Raw genomic sequence first — 18,097 nt, forward strand, 5'->3', positions numbered from 1 at the left:
TTTCTTTGGGGCCCAGTAGCCATGGCCCTGGGCTGTGGTCACTGTACATGTTGCAGCAGTAGGTTTCTTTGGAGCCCAGTACCCTTGGCCTTCGGCTGTGGTCACTGTACATGTTGCAGCAATAGGTTCCTTTGGAGCCCAGTAGCCTTGGCCTTCGGCTGTGGTCACAGTACCTGTTGCACCAGTAGGTTTCTTTGGAGGCCAGTAGCCATGGCCTTCGGCTGTGGTCACAGTACATGTTGCAGCAGTAGGTTTCTTTGGGGCCCACTAGCCATGGCCTTCGGCTGTGGTCACAGTACATGTTGCACCAGTAGGTTTCTTTGGAGCCCAGTAGCCATGGCCCTGGGCTGTGGTCACTGTACATGTTGCACCAGTAGGTTTCTTTGGGGCCCACTAGCCATGGCCTTCATCCGTGGTCACTGTACATGTTGCACCAGTAGGTTTCTTTGGGGCCCAGTAGCCATGGCCTTCGGCTGTGGTCACAGTACATGTTGCAGCAGTAGGTTTCTTTCGAGCCCACTAGCCATGGCCCTGGGCTGTGGTCACTGTACATGTTGCACCAGTAGGTTTCTTTGGGGCCCACTAGCCATGGCCTTCATCCGTGGTCACTGTACATGTTGCACCAGTAGGTTTCTTTGGGGCCCAGTAGCCATGGCCTTCGGCTGTGGTCACTGTACATGTTGCACCAGTAGGTTTCTTGGGGCCCAGTAGCCATGGCCTTCGGCTGTGGTCACTGTACATGTTGCACCAGTAGGTTTCTTTGGGGCCCACCAGCCATGGCCTTCATCCGTGGTCACTGTACATGTTGCACCAGTAGGTTTATTTGGGGCCCACTAGCCATGGCCTTCGGCTGTGGTCACTGTACATGTTGCACCAGTAGGTTTCTTTGGGGCCCATTAGCCATGGCCTTCGGCTGTGGTCACTGTACATGTTGCACCAGTAGGTTTCTTTGGAGCCCAGTAGCCATGGCCTTCGGCTGTGGTCACTGTACATGTTGCACCAGTAGGTTTCTTTGGGGCCCAGTAGCCATGGCCTTCGGCTGTGGTCACTGTACATGTTGCACCAGTAGGTTTCTTTGGGGCCCACCAGCCATGGCCTTCATCCGTGGTCACTGTACATGTTGCAGAAGTAGGTTTCTTTGGAGCCCAGTAGCCATGGCCTTCGGCTGTGGTCACTGTACATGTTGCACCAGTAGGTTTCTTTGGGGCCCAGTAGCCATGGCCCTGGGCTGTGGTCACTGTACATGTTGCACCAGTAGGTTTCTTTGGGGCCCACTAGCCATGGCCTTCATCCGTGGTCACTGTACATGTTGCACCAGTAGGTTTCTTTGGGGCCCAGTAGCCATGGCCTTCGGCTGTGGTCACTGTACATGTTGCACCAGTAGGTTTCTTGGGGTCCAGTAGCCATGGCCTTCGGCTGTGGTCACTGTACATGTTGCACCAGTAGGTTTATTTGGGGCCCACCAGCCATGGCCTTCATCCGTGGTCACTGTACATGTTGCACCAGTAGGTTTATTTAGGGCCCACTAGCCATGGCCTTCGGCTGTGGTCACTGTACATGTTGCACCAGTAGGTTTCTTTGGGGCCCATTAGCCATGGCCTTCGGCTGTGGTCACTGTACATGTTGCACCAGTAGGTTTCTTTGGAGCCCAGTAGCCATGGCCTTCGGCTGTGGTCACTGTACATGTTGCACCAGTAGGTTTCTTTGGGGCCCAGTAGCCATGGCCTTCGGCTGTGGTCACTGTACATGTTGCACCAGTAGGTTTCTTTGGGGCCCACCAGCCATGGCCTTCATCCGTGGTCACTGTACATGTTGCAGAAGTAGGTTTCTTTGGAGCCCAGTAGCCATGGCCTTTGGCTGTGGTCACGGTACATGTTGCACCAGTAGGTTTCTTTGGAGCCCAGTAGCCATGGCCTTCGGCTGTGGTCACAGTACATGTTGCAGCAGTAGGTTTCTTTGGAGCCCAGTAGCCTTGGCCTTCGGCAGTGGTCACAGTACATGTTGCAGCAGTAGGTTTCTTTGGGGCCCACTAGCCATGGCCTTCATCCGTGGTCACTGTACATGTTGCACCAGTAGGTTTCTTTGGGGCCCACCAGCCATGGCCTTCATCCGTGGCACTGAAAATGTTGCACCAGTAGGTTTCTTTGGAGCCCAGTAGCCATGGCCCTGGGCTGTGGACACGGTAAATGTTGCACCAGTAGGTTTCTTTAGAGCCCAGTAGCCATGGCCCTGGGCTGTGGTCACGGTACATGTTGCACCAGTAGGTTTCTTTGGAGCCCAGTAGCCATGGCCTTCGGCTGTGGTCACAGTACATGTTGCAGCAGTAGGTTTCTTTGGAGCACAGTAGCCTTGGCCTTCGGCTGTGGTGACAGTACATGTTGCAGCAGTAGGTTTCTTTGGGGCCCACCAGCCATGGCCTTCATCCGTGGTCACTGTACATGTTGCAACAGTAGGTTTCTTTGGAGCCCAGTAGCCATGGCCCTGGGCTGTGGTCACTGTACATGTTGCAGCAGTAGGTTTCTTTGGAGCCCAGTAGCCATGGCCTTCGGCGGTGGTCACAGTACATGTTGCAGCAGTAGGTTTCTTTGGAGCCCAGTAGCCTTGGCCTTCGGTTGTGGACACAGTACATGTTGCAGCAGTAGGTTTCTTTGGGGTCCACCAGCCATGGCCTTCATCCGTGGTCACTGTACATGTTGCACCAGTAGGTTTCTTTGGGGCCCAGTAGCCATGGCCTTCGGCTGTGGTCTCTATACATGTTGCACCAGTAGGTTTATTTGGGGCCCAGTAGCCATGGCCTTCGGCTGTGGTCACTGTACATGTTGCACCAGTAGGTTTCTTTGGGGCCCACCAGCCATGGCCTTCATTCGTGGTCACTGTACATGTTGCACCAGTAGGTTTCTTTGGGGCCCACTAGCCATGGCCTTCATCCGTGGTCACTGTACATGTTGCACCAGTAGGTTTCTTTGGGGCCCACTAGCCATGGCCTTCATCCGTGGTCACTGTACATGTTGCACCAGTAGGTTTCTTTGGGGCCCAGTAGCCATGACCTTCGGCTGTGGTCACTGTACATGTTGCACCAGTAGGTTTATTTGGGGCCCAGTAGCCATGGCCTTCGGCTATGGTCACTGTACTTGTTGCACCAGTAGGTTTCTTTGGGGCCCACCAGCCATGGCCTTCATTCGTGGTCACTGTACATGTTGCACCAGTAGGTTTCTTTGGGGCCCACTAGCCATGGCCTTCGGCTGTGTTCACTGTACATGTTGCACCAGTAGGTTTCTTTGGGGCCCACTAGCCATGGCCTTCGGCTGTGGTCACTGTACATGTTGCACCAGTAGGTTTCTTTGGAGCCCAGTAGCCATGGCCTTCGGCTGTGGTCACGGCACATGTTGCACCAGTAGGTTTCTTTGGAGCCCAGTAGCCTTGGCCTTCGGCTGTGGTCACTGTACATGTTGCACCAGTAGGTTTCTTTGGGGCCCAGTAGCCATGGCCCTGGGCTGTGGTCACTGTACATGTTGCAGCAGTAGGTTTCTTTGGAGCCCAGTAGCCTTGGCCTTCGGCTGTGGTCACAGTACATGTTGCACCAGTAGGTTTCTTTGGGGCCCAGTAGCCATGGCCTTCTGCTGTGGTCACTGTACATGTTGCACCAGTAGGTTTCTTTGGGGCCCAGTAGCCATGGCCCTGGGCTGTGGTCACTGTACATGTTGCAGCAGTAGGTTTCTTTGGAGCCCAGTAGCCTTGGCCTTCGGCTATGGTCACTGTACATGTTGCAGCAGTAGGTTTCTTTGGAGCCCACTAGCCATGGCCCTGGGCTGTGGTCACTGTACATGTTGCACCAGTAGGTTTCTTTGGGGCCCACTAGCCATGGCCTTCATCCGTGGTCACTGTACATGTTGCACCAGTAGGTTTCTTTGGGGCCCAGTAGCCATGGCATTCGGCTGTGGTCACTGTACATGTTGCAGCAGTAGGTTTCTTTGGAGCCCAGTAGCCTTGGCCTTCGGCGGCTGTGGTCACAGTACATGTTGCACCAGTAGGTTTCTTTGGAGCCCAGTAGCCATGGCCTTCGGCTGTGGTCAGAGTACTTGTTGCAGCAGTAGGTTTCTTTGGAGCCCACTAGCCATGGCCCTGGGCTGTAGTCACTGTACATGTTGCATCAGTAGGTTTCTTTGGGGCCCACTAGCCATGGCCTTCATCCGTGGTCACTGTACATGTTGAACCAGTTGGTTTCTTTGGGGCCCAGTAGCCATGGCCTTCGGCTGTGGTCACTGTACATGTTGCACCAGTAGGTATCTTTGGGGCCCAATAGCCATGGCCCTGGGCTGTGGTCACTGTACATGTTGCAGCAGTAGGTTTCTTTGGAGCCCAGTATCCTTGGCCTTCGGCTGTGGTCACTGTACATGTTGCACCAGTAGGTTTCTTTGGGGCCCAGTAGCCATGGCCTTCGGCTGTGGTCACTGTACATGTTGCACCAGTAGGTTTCTTGGGGCCCAGTAGCCATGGCCTTCGGCTGTGGTCACTGTACATGTTGCACCAGTAGGTTTCTTTGGGGCCCACCAGCCATGGCCTTCATCGGTGGTCACTGTACATGTTGCACCAGTAGGTTTCTTTGGGGCTCACTAGCCATGGCCTTCGGCTGTGGTCACTGTACATGTTGCACCAGTAGGTTTCTTTGGGGCCCATTAGCCATGGCCTTCGGCTGTGGTCACTGTACATGTTGCACCAGTAGGTTTCTTTGGAGCCCAGTAGCCATGGCCTTCGGCTGTGGTCACTGTACATGTTGCGCCAGTAGGTTTCTTTGGGGCCCAGTAGCCATGGCCTTCGGCTGTGGTCACTGTACATGTTGCACCAGTAGGTTTCTTTGGGGCCCACCAGCCATGGCCTTCATCCGTGGTCACTGTACATGTTGCACCAGTAGGTTTCTTTGGAGCCCAGTAGCCATGGCCTTCGGCTGTGGTCACTGTACATGTTGCAGAAGTAGGTTTCTTTGGAGCCCAGTAGCCATGGCCTTTGGCTGTGGTCACGGTACATGTTGCACCAGTAGGTTTCTTTGGAGCCCAGTAGCCATGGCCTTCGGCTGTGGTCACAGTAGATGTTGCAGCAGTAGGTTTCTTTGGAGCCCAGTAGCCTTGACCTTCGGCTGTGGTCACAGTACATGTTGCAGCAGTAGGTTTCTTTGGGGCCCACCAGCCATGGCCTTCATCCGTGGTCACTGTACATGTTGCACCAGTAGGTTTCTTTGGGGCCCACCAGCCATGGCCTTCATCCGTGGCACTGAAAATGTTGCACCAGTAGGTTTCTTTGGAGCCCAGTAGCCATGGCCCTGGGCTGTGGTCACGGTAAATGTTGCACCAGTAGGTTTCATTTGAGCCCAGTACCATGGCCCTGGGCTGTGGTCACGGTACATGTTGCACCAGTAGGTTTCTTTGGAGCCCAGTAGCCATGGCCTTCGGCTGTGGTCACAGTACATGTTGCAGCAGTAGGTTTCTTTGGAGCACAATAGCCTTGGCCTTCGGCTGTGGTGACAGTACATGTTGCAGCAGTAGGTTTCTTTGGGGCCCACCAGCCATGGCCTTCATCCGTGGTCACTGTACATGTTGCAGCAGTAGGTTTCTTTGGAGCCCAGTAGCCATGGCCCTGGGCTGTGGTCACTGTACATGTTGCAGCAGTAGGTTTCTTTGGAGCCCAGTAGCCATGGCCTTCGGCGGTGGTCACAGTACATGTTGCAGCAGTAGGTTTCTTTGGAGCCCAGTAGCCTTGGCCTTCGGTTGTGGACACAGTACATGTTGCAGCAGTAGGTTTCTTTGGGGTCCACCAGCCATGGCCTTCATCCGTGGTCACTGTACATGTTGCACCAGTAGGTTTCTTTGGGGCCCAGTAGCCATGTCCTTCGGCTGTGGTCACTGTACATGTTGCACCAGTAGGTTTATTTGGGGCCCAGTAGCCATGGCCTTCGGCTGTGGTCACTGTATATGTTGCACCAGTAGGTTTCTTTGGGGCCCACCAGCCATGGCCTTCATTCGTGGTCACTGTACATGTTGCACCAGTAGGTTTCTTTGGGGCCCACTAGCCATGGCCTTCATCCGTGGTCACTGTACATGTTGCACCAGTAGGTTTCTTTGGGGCCCACTAGCCATGGCCTTCATCCGTGGTCACTGTACATGTTGCACCAGTAGGTTTCTTTGGGGCCCAGTAGCCATGACCTTCGGCTGTGGTCACTGTACATGTTGCACCAGTAGGTTTATTTGGGGCCCAGTAGCCATTGCCTTCGGCTATGGTCACTGTACATGTTGCACCAGTAGGTTTCTTTGGGGCCCACCAGCCATGGCCTTCATTCATGGTCACTGTACATGTTGCACCAGTAGGTTTCTTTGGGGCCCACTAGCCATGGCCTTCGGCTGTGTTCACTGTACATGTTGCACCAGTAGGTTTCTTTGGGGCCCACTAGCCATGGCCTTCGGCTGTGGTCACTGTACATGTTGCACCAGTAGGTTTCTTTGGAGCCCAGTAGCCATGGCCTTCGGCTGTGGTCACGGCACATGTTGCACCAGTAGGTTTCTTTGGGGCCCAGTAGCCATGGCCCTGGGCTGTGGTCACTGTACATGTTGCAGCAGTAGGTTTCTTTGGAGCCCAGTAGCCTTGGCCTTCGGCTGTGGTCACAGTACATGTTGCACCAGTAGGTTTCTTTGGGGCCCAGTAGCCATGGCCTTCTGCTGTGGTCACTGTACATGTTGCACCAGTAGGTTTCTTTGGGGCCCAGTAGCCATGGCCCTGGGCTGTGGTCACTGTACATGTTGCAGCAGTAGGTTTCTTTGGAGCCCAGTAGCCTTGGCCTTCGGCTATGGTCACTGTAAATGTTGCAGCAGTAGGTTTCTTTGGAGCCCACTAGCCATGGCCCTGGGCTGTGGTCACTGTACATGTTGCACCAGTAGGTTTCTTTGGGGCCCACTAGCCATGGCCTTCATCCGTGGTCACTGTACATGTCGCACCAGTAGGTTTCTTTGGGGCCCAGTAGCCATGGCCTTCGGCTGTGGTCACTGTACATGTTGCAGCAGTAGGTTTCTTTGGAGCCCAGTAGCCTTGGCCTTCGGCTGTGGTCACAGTGCATGTTGCACCAGTAGGTTTCTTTGGAGCCCAGTAGCCATGGCCTTCGGCTGTGGTCAGAGTCCTTGTTGCAGCAGTAGGTTTCTTTGGAGCCCACTAGCCATGGCCCTGGGCTGTAGTCACTGTACATGTTGCATCAGTAGGTTTCTTTGGGGCCCACTAGCCATGGCCTTCATCCGTGGTCACTGTACGTGTTGAACCAGTTGGTTTCTTTGGGGCCCAGTAGCCATGGCCTTCGGCTGTGGTCACTGTACATGTTGCACCAGTAGGTTTCTTTGGGGCCCAATAGCCATGGCCCTGGGCTGTGATCACTGTACATGTTGCAGCAGTAGGTTTCTTTGGAGCCCAGTATCCTTGGCCTTCGACTGTGGTCACTGTACATGTTGCAGCAGGAGGTTTCTTTGGAGCCCAGTAGCTTTGGCCTTCGGCTGTGGTCACAGTACATGTTGCACCAGTAGGTTTCTTTGGAGCCCAGTAGCCATGGCCTTCGGCTGTGGTCAGAGTACATGTTGCAGCAGTAGGTTTCTTTGGAGCCCACTAGCCATGGCCCTGGGCTGTGGTCACTGTACATGTTGCACCAGTAGGTTTCTTTGGGGCCCACTAGCCATGGCCTTCATCCGTGGTCGCTGTACATGTTGCACCAGTAGGTTTCTTTGGGGCCCAGTAGCCATGGCCTTCGGCTGTGGTCACTGTACATGTTGCACCAGTAGGTTTCTTTGGGGCCCAGTAGCCATGGCCCTGGGCTGTGGTCACTGTACATGGTGCAGCAGTAGGTTTCTTTGGAGCCCAGTATCCTTGGCCTTCGGCTGTGGTCACTGTACATGTTGCAGCAGTAGGTTTCTTTGGAGCCCAGTAGCCTTGGCCTTCGGCTGTGGTCACAGTGCATGTTGCACCAGAAGGTTTCTTTGGAGCCCAGTAGCCATGGCCTCTGGCTGTGGTCACACTACATGTTGCAGCAGTAGGTTTCTTTCGAGCCCACTAGCCATGGCCCTGGGCTGTGGTCACTGTACATGTTGCACCAGTAGGTTTCTTTGGTGCCCACTAGCCATGGCCTTCATCCGTGGTCACTGTACATGTTGCACCAGTAGGTTTCTTTGGGGCCCAGTAGCCATGGCCATCGGCTGTGGTCACTGTACATGTTGCACCAGTAGGTTTCTTGGGGCCCAGTAGCCATGGCCTTCGGCTGTGGTCACTGTATATGTTGCACCAGTAGGTTTCTTTGGGGCCCACCATCCATGGCCTTCATCCGTGGTCACTGTACATGTTGCACCATTAGGTTTCTTTGGAGCCCAGTAGCCATGGCCTTCGGCTGTGGTCACTGTACATGTTGCACCAGTAGGTTTCTTTGGGGCCCAGTAGCCATGGCCTTCGGCTGTGGTCACTGTACATGTTGCACCAGTAGGTTTCTTTGGGGCCCACCAGCCATGGCCTTCATCCGTGGTCACTGTACATTTTGCACCAGTAGGTTTCTTTGGAGCCCAGTAGCCATGGCCTTCGGCTGTGGTCACTGTACATGTTGCAGAAGTAGGTTTCTTTGGAGCCCAGTAGCCATGGCCTTTGGCTGTGGTCACGGTACATGTTGCACCAGTAGGTTTCTTTGGAGCCCAGTAGCCATGGCCCTGGGCTGTGGTCACGGTAAATGTTGCCCCAGTAGGTTTCTTTGGAGCCCAGTAGCCATGGCCCTGGGCTGTGGTCACAGTACATGTTGCAGCAGTAGGTTTCTTTGGAGCCCAGTAGCATTGGCCTTCGGCTGTGGTCACAGTACATGTTGCAGCAGTAGGTTTCTTTGGGGCCCACCAGCCATGGCCTTCATCCGTGGTCACTGTACATGTTGCACCAGTAGGTTTCTTTGGGGCCCACCAGCCATGGCCTTCATCCGTGGTCACTGTACATGTTGCACCAGTAGGTTTCTTTGGATCCCAGTAGCCATGGCCCTGGGCTGTGGTCACAGTAAATGTTGCACCAGTAGGTTTCTTTGGAGCCCAGTAGCCATGGCCCTGGGCTGTGGTCACGGTACATGTTGCACCAGTAGGTTTCTTTGGAGCCCAGTAGCCATGGCCTTCGGTTGTGGTCACAGTACATGTTGCAGCAGTAGGTTTCTTTGGAGCCCAGTAGCCTTGGCCTTCGGCTGTGGTCACAGTACATGTTGCAGCAGTAGGTTTCTTTGGGGCCCACTAGCCATGGCCTTCATCCGTGGTCACTGTACATGTTGCACCAGTAGGTTTCTTTGGGGCCCAGTAGCCATGGCATTCGGCTGTGGTCACTGTACATGTTGCAGCAGTAGGTTTCTTTGGAGCCCAGTAGCCTTGGCCTTCGGCGGCTGTGGTCACAGTACATGTTGCACCAGTAGGTTTCTTTGGAGCCCAGTAGCCATGGCCTTCGGCTGTGGTCAGAGTACTTGTTGCAGCAGTAGGTTTCTTTGGAGCCCACTAGCCATGGCCCTGGGCTGTAGTCACTGTACATGTTGCATCAGTAGGTTTCTTTGGGGCCCACTAGCCATGGCCTTCATCCGTGGTCACTGTACATGTTGAACCAGTTGGTTTCTTTGGGGCCCAGTAGCCATGGCCTTCGGCTGTGGTCACTGTACATGTTGCACCAGTAGGTATCTTTGGGGCCCAATAGCCATGGCCCTGGGCTGTGGTCACTGTACATGTTGCAGCAGTAGGTTTCTTTGGAGCCCAGTATCCTTGGCCTTCGGCTGTGGTCACTGTACATGTTGCACCAGTAGGTTTCTTTGGGGCCCAGTAGCCATGGCCTTCGGCTGTGGTCACTGTACATGTTGCACCAGTAGGTTTCTTGGGGCCCAGTAGCCATGGCCTTCGGCTGTGGTCACTGTACATGTTGCACCAGTAGGTTTCTTTGGGGCCCACCAGCCATGGCCTTCATCCGTGGTCACTGTACATGTTGCACCAGTAGGTTTCTTTGGGGCTCACTAGCCATGGCCTTCGGCTGTGGTCACTGTACATGTTGCACCAGTAGGTTTCTTTGGGGCCCATTAGCCATGGCCTTCGGCTGTGGTCACTGTACATGTTGCACCAGTAGGTTTCTTTGGAGCCCAGTAGCCATGGCCTTCGGCTGTGGTCACTGTACATGTTGCGCCAGTAGGTTTCTTTGGGGCCCAGTAGCCATGGCCTTCGGCTGTGGTCACTGTACATGTTGCACCAGTAGGTTTCTTTGGGGCCCACCAGCCATGGCCTTCATCCGTGGTCACTGTACATGTTGCACCAGTAGGTTTCTTTGGAGCCCAGTAGCCATGGCCTTCGGCTGTGGTCACTGTACATGTTGCAGAAGTAGGTTTCTTTGGAGCCCAGTAGCCATGGCCTTTGGCTGTGGTCACGGTACATGTTGCACCAGTAGGTTTCTTTGGAGCCCAGTAGCCATGGCCTTCGGCTGTGGTCACAGTAGATGTTGCAGCAGTAGGTTTCTTTGGAGCCCAGTAGCCTTGACCTTCGGCTGTGGTCACAGTACATGTTGCAGCAGTAGGTTTCTTTGGGGCCCACCAGCCATGGCCTTCATCCGTGGTCACTGTACATGTTGCACCAGTAGGTTTCTTTGGGGCCCACCAGCCATGGCCTTCATCCGTGGCACTGAAAATGTTGCACCAGTAGGTTTCTTTGGAGCCCAGTAGCCATGGCCCTGGGCTGTGGTCACGGTAAATGTTGCACCAGTAGGTTTCATTTGAGCCCAGTACCATGGCCCTGGGCTGTGGTCACGGTACATGTTGCACCAGTAGGTTTCTTTGGAGCCCAGTAGCCATGGCCTTCGGCTGTGGTCACAGTACATGTTGCAGCAGTAGGTTTCTTTGGAGCACAATAGCCTTGGCCCTCGGCTGTGGTGACAGTACATGTTGCAGCAGTAGGTTTCTTTGGGGCCCACCAGCCATGGCCTTCATCCGTGGTCACTGTACATGTTGCAGCAGTAGGTTTCTTTGGAGCCCAGTAGCCATGGCCCTGGGCTGTGGTCACTGTACATGTTGCAGCAGTAGGTTTCTTTGGAGCCCAGTAGCCATGGCCTTCGGCGGTGGTCACAGTACATGTTGCAGCAGTAGGTTTCTTTGGAGCCCAGTAGCCTTGGCCTTCGGTTGTGGACACAGTACATGTTGCAGCAGTAGGTTTCTTTGGGGTCCACCAGCCATGGCCTTCATCCGTGGTCACTGTACATGTTGCACCAGTAGGTTTCTTTGGGGCCCAGTAGCCATGTCCTTCGGCTGTGGTCACTGTACATGTTGCACCAGTAGGTTTATTTGGGGCCCAGTAGCCATGGCCTTCGGCTGTGGTCACTGTATATGTTGCACCAGTAGGTTTCTTTGGGGCCCACCAGCCATGGCCTTCATTCGTGGTCACTGTACATGTTGCACCAGTAGGTTTCTTTGGGGCCCACTAGCCATGGCCTTCATCCGTGGTCACTGTACATGTTGCACCAGTAGGTTTCTTTGGGGCCCACTAGCCATGGCCTTCATCCGTGGTCACTGTACATGTTGCACCAGTAGGTTTCTTTGGGGCCCATTAGCCATGGCCTTCGGCTGTGGTCACTGTACATGTTGCACCAGTAGGTTTCTTTGGAGCCCAGTAGCCATGGCCTTCGGCTGTGGTCACTGTACATGTTGCGCCAGTAGGTTTCTTTGGGGCCCAGTAGCCATGGCCTTCGGCTGTGGTCACTGTACATGTTGCACCAGTAGGTTTCTTTGGGGCCCACCAGCCATGGCCTTCATCCGTGGTCACTGTACATGTTGCACCAGTAGGTTTCTTTGGAGCCCAGTAGCCATGGCCTTCGGCTGTGGTCACTGTACATGTTGCAGAAGTAGGTTTCTTTGGAGCCCAGTAGCCATGGCCTTTGGCTGTGGTCACGGTACATGTTGCACCAGTAGGTTTCTTTGGAGCCCAGTAGCCATGGCCTTCGGCTGTGGTCACAGTAGATGTTGCAGCAGTAGGTTTCTTTGGAGCCCAGTAGCCTTGACCTTCGGCTGTGGTCACAGTACATGTTGCAGCAGTAGGTTTCTTTGGGGCCCACCAGCCATGGCCTTCATCCGTGGTCACTGTACATGTTGCACCAGTAGGTTTCTTTGGGGCCCACCAGCCATGGCCTTCATCCGTGGCACTGAAAATGTTGCACCAGTAGGTTTCTTTGGAGCCCAGTAGCCATGGCCCTGGGCTGTGGTCACGGTAAATGTTGCACCAGTAGGTTTCATTTGAGCCCAGTACCATGGCCCTGGGCTGTGGTCACGGTACATGTTGCACCAGTAGGTTTCTTTGGAGCCCAGTAGCCATGGCCTTCGGCTGTGGTCACAGTACATGTTGCAGCAGTAGGTTTCTTTGGAGCACAATAGCCTTGGCCCTCGGCTGTGGTGACAGTACATGTTGCAGCAGTAGGTTTCTTTGGGGCCCACCAGCCATGGCCTTCATCCGTGGTCACTGTACATGTTGCAGCAGTAGGTTTCTTTGGAGCCCAGTAGCCATGGCCCTGGGCTGTGGTCACTGTACATGTTGCAGCAGTAGGTTTCTTTGGAGCCCAGTAGCCATGGCCTTCGGCGGTGGTCACAGTACATGTTGCAGCAGTAGGTTTCTTTGGAGCCCAGTAGCCTTGGCCTTCGGTTGTGGACACAGTACATGTTGCAGCAGTAGGTTTCTTTGGGGTCCACCAGCCATGGCCTTCATCCGTGGTCACTGTACATGTTGCACCAGTAGGTTTCTTTGGGGCCCAGTAGCCATGTCCTTCGGCTGTGGTCACTGTACATGTTGCACCAGTAGGTTTATTTGGGGCCCAGTAGCCATGGCCTTCGGCTGTGGTCACTGTATATGTTGCACCAGTAGGTTTCTTTGGGGCCCACCAGCCATGGCCTTCATTCGTGGTCACTGTACATGTTGCACCAGTAGGTTTCTTTGGGGCCCACTAGCCATGGCCTTCATCCGTGGTCACTGTACATGTTGCACCAGTAGGTTTCTTTGGGGCCCACTAGCCATGGCCTTCATCCGTGGTCACTGTACATGTTGCACCAGTAGGTTTCTTTGGGGCCCAGTAGCCATGACCTTCGGCTGTGGTCACTGTACATGTTGCACCAGTAGGTTTATTTGGGGCCCAGTAGCCATTGCCTTCGGCTATGGTCACTGTACATGTTGCACCAGTAGGTTTCTTTGGGGCCCACCAGCCATGGCCTTCATTCGTGGTCACTGTACATGTTGCACCAGTAGGTTTCTTTGGGGCCCACTAGCCATGGCCTTCGGCTGTGTTCACTGTACATGTTGCACCAGTAGGTTTCTTTGGGGCCCACTAGCCATGGCCTTCGGCTGTGGTCACTGTACATGTTGCACCAGTAGGTTTCTTTGGAGCCCAGTAGCCATGGCCTTCGGCTGTGGTCACGGCACATGTTGCACCAGTAGGTTTCTTTGGGGCCCAGTAGCCATGGCCCTGGGCTGTGGTCACTGTACATGTTGCAGCAGTAGGTTTCTTTGGAGCCCAGTAGCCTTGGCCTTCGGCTGTGGTCACAGTACATGTTGCACCAGTAGGTTTCTTTGGGGCCCAGTAGCCATGGCCTTCTGCTGTGGTCACTGTACATGTTGCACCAGTAGGTTTCTTTGGGGCCCAGTAGCCATGGCCCTGGGCTGTGGTCACTGTACATGTTGCAGCAGTAGGTTTCTTTGGAGCCCAGTAGCCTTGGCCTTCGGCTATGGTCACTGTAAATGTTGCAGCAGTAGGTTTCTTTGGAGCCCACTAGCCATGGCCCTGGGCTGTGGTCACTGTACATGTTGCACCAGTAGGTTTCTTTGGGGCCCACTAGCCATGGCCTTCATCCGTGGTCACTGTACATGTCGCACCAGTAGGTTTCTTTGGGGCCCAGTAGCCATGGCCTTCGGCTGTGGTCACTGTACATGTTGCAGCAGTAGGTTTCTTTGGAGCCCAGTAGCCTTGGCCTTCGGCTGTGGTCACAGTGCATGTTGCACCAGTAGGTTTCTTTGGAGCCCAGTAGCCATGGCCTTCGGCTGTGGTCAGAGTCCTTGTTGCAGCAGTAGGTTTCTTTGGAGCCCACTAGCCATGGCCCTGGGCTGTAGTCACTGTACATGTTGCATCAGTAGGTTTCTTTGGGGCCCACTAGCCATGGCCTTCATCCGTGGTCACTGTACGTGTTGAACCAGTTGGTTTCTTTGGGGCCCAGTAGCCATGGCCTTCGGCTGTGGTCACTGTACATGTTGCACCAGTAGGTTTCTTTGGGGCCCAATAGCCATGGCCCTGGGCTGTGATCACTGTACATGTTGCAGCAGTAGGTTTCTTTGGAGCCCAGTATCCTTGGCCTTCGACTGTGGTCACTGTACATGTTGCAGCAGTAGGTTTCTTTGGAGCCCAGTAGCTTTGGCCTTCGGCTGTGGTCACAGTACATGTTGCACCAGTAGGTTTCTTTGGAGCCCAGTAGCCATGGCCTTCGGCTGTGGTCAGAGTACATGTTGCAGCAGTAGGTTTCTTTGGAGCCCACTAGCCATGGCCCTGGGCTGTGGTCACTGTACATGTTGCACCAGTAGGTTTCTTTGGGGCCCACTAGCCATGGCCTTCATCCGTGGTCGCTGTACATGTTGCACCAGTAGGTTTCTTTGGGGCCCAGTAGCCATGGCCTTCGGCTGTGGTCACTGTACATGTTGCACCAGTAGGTTTCTTTGGGGCCCAGTAGCCATGGCCCTGGGCTGTGGTCACTGTACATGGTGCAGCAGTAGGTTTCTTTGGAGCCCAGTATCCTTGGCCTTCGGCTGTGGTCACTGTACATGTTGCAGCAGTAGGTTTCTTTGGAGCCCAGTAGCCTTGGCCTTCGGCTGTGGTCACAGTGCATGTTGCACCAGAAGGTTTCTTTGGAGCCCAGTAGCCATGGCCTCTGGCTGTGGTCACACTACATGTTGCAGCAGTAGGTTTCTTTCGAGCCCACTAGCCATGGCCCTGGGCTGTGGTCACTGTACATGTTGCACCAGTAGGTTTCTTTGGTGCCCACTAGCCATGGCCTTCATCCGTGGTCACTGTACATGTTGCACCAGTAGGTTTCTTTGGGGCCCAGTAGCCATGGCCATCGGCTGTGGTCACTGTACATGTTGCACCAGTAGGTTTCTTGGGGCCCAGTAGCCATGGCCTTCTGCTGTGGTCACTGTACATGTTGCACCAGTAGGTTTCTTTGGGGCCCAGTAGCCATGGCCCTGGGCTGTGGTCACTGTACATGTTGCAGCAGTAGGTTTCTTTGGAGCCCAGTAGCCTTGGCCTTCGGCTATGGTCACTGTAAATGTTGCAGCAGTAGGTTTCTTTGGAGCCCACTAGCCATGGCCCTGGGCTGTGGTCACTGTACATGTTGCACCAGTAGGTTTCTTTGGGGCCCACTAGCCATGGCCTTCATCCGTGGTCACTGTACATGTCGCACCAGTAGGTTTCTTTGGGGCCCAGTAGCCATGGCCTTCGGCTGTGGTCACTGTACATGTTGCAGCAGTAGGTTTCTTTGGAGCCCAGTAGCCTTGGCCTTCGGCTGTGGTCACAGTGCATGTTGCACCAGTAGGTTTCTTTGGAGCCCAGTAGCCATGGCCTTCGGCTGTGGTCAGAGTCCTTGTTGCAGCAGTAGGTTTCTTTGGAGCCCACTAGCCATGGCCCTGGGCTGTAGTCACTGTACATGTTGCATCAGTAGGTTTCTTTGGGGCCCACTAGCCATGGCCTTCATCCGTGGTCACTGTACGTGTTGAACCAGTTGGTTTCTTTGGGGCCCAGTAGCCATGGCCTTCGGCTGTGGTCACTGTACATGTTGCACCAGTAGGTTTCTTTGGGGCCCAATAGCCATGGCCCTGGGCTGTGATCACTGTACATGTTGCAGCAGTAGGTTTCTTTGGAGCCCAGTATCCTTGGCCTTCGACTGTGGTCACTGTACATGTTGCAGCAGTAGGTTTCTTTGGAGCCCAGTAGCTTTGGCCTTCGGCTGTGGTCACAGTACATGTTGCACCAGTAGGTTTCTTTGGAGCCCAGTAGCCATGGCCTTCGGCTGTGGTCAGAGTACATGTTGCAGCAGTAGGTTTCTTTGGAGCCCACTAGCCATGGCCCTGGGCTGTGGTCACTGTACATGTTGCACCAGTAGGTTTCTTTGGGGCCCACTAGCCATGGCCTTCATCCGTGGTCGCTGTACATGTTGCACCAGTAGGTTTCTTTGGGGCCCAGTAGCCATGGCCTTCGGCTGTGGTCACTGTACATGTTGCACCAGTAGGTTTCTTTGGGGCCCAGTAGCCATGGCCCTGGGCTGTGGTCACTGTACATGGTGCAGCAGTAGGTTTCTTTGGAGCCCAGTATCCTTGGCCTTCGGCTGTGGTCACTGTACATGTTGCAGCAGTAGGTTTCTTTGGAGCCCAGTAGCCTTGGCCTTCGGCTGTGGTCACAGTGCATGTTGCACCAGAAGGTTTCTTTGGAGCCCAGTAGCCATGGCCTCTGGCTGTGGTCACACTACATGTTGCAGCAGTAGGTTTCTTTCGAGCCCACTAGCCATGGCCCTGGGCTGTGGTCACTGTACATGTTGCACCAGTAGGTTTCTTTGGTGCCCACTAGCCATGGCCTTCATCCGTGGTCACTGTACATGTTGCACCAGTAGGTTTCTTTGGGGCCCAGTAGCCATGGCCATCGGCTGTGGTCACTGTACATGTTGCACCAGTAGGTTTCTTGGGGCCCAGTAGCCATGGCCTTCGGCTGTGGTCACTGTATATGTTGCACCAGTAGGTTTCTTTGGGGCCCACCATCCATGGCCTTCATCCGTGGTCACTGTACATGTTGCACCAGTAGGTTTCTTTGGAGCCCAGTAGCCATGGCCTTCGGCTGTGGTCACTGTACATGTTGCACCAGTAGGTTTCTTTGGGGCCCAGTAGCCATGGCCTTCGGCTGTGGTCACTGTACATGTTGCACCAGTAGGTTTCTTTGGGGCCCACCAGCCATGGCCTTCATCCGTGGTCACTGTACATTTTGCACCAGTAGGTTTCTTTGGAGCCCAGTAGCCATGGCCTTCGGCTGTGGTCACTGTACATGTTGCAGAAGTAGGTTTCTTTGGAGCCCAGTAGCCATGGCCTTTGGCTGTGGTCACGGTACATGTTGCACCAGTAGGTTTCTTTGGAGCCCAGTAGCCATGGCCCTGGGCTGTGGTCACGGTAAATGTTGCCCCAGTAGGTTTCTTTGGAGCCCAGTAGCCATGGCCCTGGGCTGTGGTCACAGTACATGTTGCAGCAGTAGGTTTCTTTGGAGCCCAGTAGCATTGGCCTTCGGCTGTGGTCACAGTACATGTTGCAGCAGTAGGTTTCTTTGGGGCCCACCAGCCATGGCCTTCATCCGTGGTCACTGTACATGTTGCACCAGTAGGTTTCTTTGGGGCCCACCAGCCATGGCCTTCATCCGTGGTCACTGTACATGTTGCACCAGTAGGTTTCTTTGGATCCCAGTAGCCATGGCCCTGGGCTGTGGTCACAGTAAATGTTGCACCAGTAGGTTTCTTTGGAGCCCAGTAGCCATGGCCCTGGGCTGTGGTCACGGTACATGTTGCACCAGTAGGTTTCTTTGGAGCCCAGTAGCCATGGCCTTCGGCTGTGGTCACAGTACATGTTGCAGCAGTAGGTTTCTTTGGAGCCCAGTAGCCTTGGCCTTCGGCTGTGGTCACAGTACATGTTGCAGCAGTAGGTTTCTTTGGGGCCCACCAGCCATGGCCTTCATCCGTGGTCACTGTACATGTTGCAGCAGTAGGGTTCTTTGGAGCCCAGTAGCCATGGCCCTGGGCTGTGGTCACTGTACATGTTGCAGCAGTAGGTTTCTTTGGAGCCCAGTAGCCATGGCCTTCGGCGGTGGTCACAGTACATGTTGCAGCAGTAGGTTTCTTTGGAGCCCAGTAGCCTTGGCCTTCGGTTGTGGACACAGTACATGTTGCAGCAGTAGGTTTCTTTGGGGTCCACCAGTCATGGCCTTCATCCGTGGTCACTGTACATGTTGCACCAGTAGGTTTCTTTGGGGCCCACTAGCCATG

Source organism: Ambystoma mexicanum, chromosome 9 (genome assembly GCF_040938575.1).
Source record: "Ambystoma mexicanum isolate Mex_15411 chromosome 9, UKY_AmexF1_1, whole genome shotgun sequence".
NCBI lineage: Eukaryota > Metazoa > Chordata > Amphibia > Caudata > Ambystomatidae > Ambystoma > Ambystoma mexicanum.